This window comes from Cibotium barometz, chromosome 32 (genome assembly GCF_041138505.1).
Source record: "Cibotium barometz isolate CiBa-2024 chromosome 32, ASM4113850v1, whole genome shotgun sequence".
NCBI classification, from domain to species: domain Eukaryota; kingdom Viridiplantae; phylum Streptophyta; class Polypodiopsida; order Cyatheales; family Cibotiaceae; genus Cibotium; species Cibotium barometz.
Window position 1 is genome coordinate 24,494,483 of NC_141077.1, and position 2,513 is coordinate 24,496,995.

The window sequence follows — 2,513 nt, forward strand, 5'->3', positions numbered from 1 at the left end:
TTGTAGAAAAGAAAGAGATGAAGGCATTTACTCTGGGATGCGTAGGGGGTCTTCTTCCCCACTCCCCTCCAAAAAGGAAAAGAAAAGAAAAGGAAAGGAAAGAGCTTTTTGTATACTCTGGTGTATATGAGGAATGTGCAAGGTTGTAGAGACCTAAGAGAGTGTGGGGGTGGGGGTGGGGGTGGGGGTGGGAGTAGGTTGCTTTGGTGGAGAGGAGAAGGGGGTTGTTGAAAAACTTTTGATTTTTGGTGCAATGGAGAAATGTCAGCAAGCAAAAATCAACATAAAAGGACCAAAACCTTAGAGTAGCAAGCAATAATTATTATTATCAAGAATTAGTTTTCCCCTATCAACTGCAGCCCATGGATTCAAAGTGGCGCGTTTGCATGGCTATCATTTTGACGCTGTCAAGCTCGGCCGCTATGGCGTCCGACGCCGATCCATTGCAGGACTTCTGCGTTGCTGCAAGCGTCCCCTCCTCCTCTTCCAGCAAGCCCCCCACCATCCTCAACGGCCTGCCTTGCAGAAACCCTAATTCCATCACTGCCGCAGACTTCAAGAGCAGCATTCTGCAGGCCCCCGGCAGCGCCACCACCAAGATCGACGGCGTTTCAGTGACCGCCGCCACAGGCTCCTCCTTCCCGGCCCTCAACACGCAGGGCCTCTCTTTCACACGTGTGGACTATGAGCCGGACGGCCTTTTGCCGCCCCACGTCCACCCCCGAGCGTCCGAGACACTTTTCGTCCTTTCCGGAACCTTACTTGCCGGCTTTATTGACACCACCAACACCCACTACTCTACCACCCTAGAGGCCGGTCACCTTTTCCTTTTCCCACGAGGCCTTGTCCATTATGTCCTTAACATCGGTCACTCTCCTGCCCTCTCCCTCTCTGGCCTCGATAGCCAGAACCCCGGCGCTTCCCTCCTTCCCCAAGCCCTCTTTACTAGTTCACCCCCACTTCATGATGACATCCTCGAGAAGGCCTTCTCCCTCTCTCCACACCAAGTGCAACAACTCAAGGCATCCATTGGCAAAGGCACAGAAGAATAGAGCCAGAGCTACAACTTCAGAATAATTGGGGGCATCAGAGGAACTTTAGTGTGCACTGTCATGTATGAGAAGCATTTTAGTTCAATTAATATAGGGATGTTAATGTGGAATCCATAGGAGCAGTAGTAGACTCTTTGTAAAGATCAAATAAAGACCATTGTAAAAGAAAACTTGGCACCATCAGAGGAACTTTAGTGTGCACTGTCATGTATGAGAAGCATTTCAGTTCAATTAATATAGGGATGTTAATGTGGAATCCATAGGAGCAGTAGTAGTAGACTCTTTGTAAAGATCAAATAAAGACCATTGTAAAAGAAAACTTGGCACCATCAATCTATGGATCTTAGCCATTGTACTTGACTCAATGGGTCAACGTCACTACACTTTTTGTTTAATGGACCACCTTCTTGTAGGGGGGCTCCTCTATGAGAATAAGAAGACCATCACCATTCATGATGTAAGCAAAGTTCTAGACACACAACTATGTCATGTTGATTATTTAGAAAGAAAAAAATTCCATAATGAAAATGATTTGATAGATTCTCCATTTTGAAAGGAGAACCACAAAAAATACTATTATAAACTAGGTGGAAAGCTCAAGTACTAGTAGTAAATTTAATATACTATATGTTATCATGTAATCAAGCCATCCATTGCACATGTAAGCAACTGGGAGGTCATCACTTGATCCATGCTTACTAAGACCCACAAAAAGCTAATTTAGCATCATGATAGTATACAATCGTATTAGATGGAACAAAATGTAATAGCATGCTAATCGAATGGCCTCTCTTGCACCAACTTAGGTACATGCCTTTTGAACTAATCACCATGGACAAATTATCGTGAACAAACCTTCAAAATAAACTACACACATTGGGTGCGATCTCCCCCCTCCCTAGTTGGGATTGAACAAATCACCATAGACAAATTACCATGAACAAAACTTCAAAAATATACTACACACATTGGGTGCAATCTCCCCCCCACCCCCCCAGTTGGTGGCTCCATGTATCCCAACTCACATATTTAATCTGTATTTCTAAAATTAAGCCCATGGAGCCAATAATATGACTCAATCCTTAAAAATGACACTTGCTAGATTTGCCTTTTGATAAAAATGCCATTGGTACGAAGTGAGTATTTAACATATTTGTCTTATGGTGAAAAGGTTGTTGGTACGAGAAGTGGGTATTATTTGGCAGATTTACCTTGTGTGGTAAAAAGGCCATCGTTGTACAAAGTGGGTTATAAGTTTAAGTGTAAAGCTAATGGTAGCATTGATCACTATAAGGCAAGGCTTCTTGCAAATGGTTAGGCTCAGCAGAAGGGCATAGATCATAATGGTTAGACCTTTTCCCCTATGTCTCATATGACTACAATCCAGTGTATTTTATTGGTAGCGTGTCATGGATGGAGGACGGAATGTATATCAAGATTGCCTTCTTGGATGGTGATTTG

General features: G+C 43.8%; 1 pseudogene; it reads left to right on the top strand.

The window, feature by feature from the left end:
• The first annotated feature begins 318 nt into the window (after positions 1-318).
• LOC147619999 (germin-like protein 1-1 pseudogene) lies at positions 319-1,524 on the top strand (annotated as a pseudogene).
• Positions 1,525-2,513: the final 989 nt, after the last annotated feature.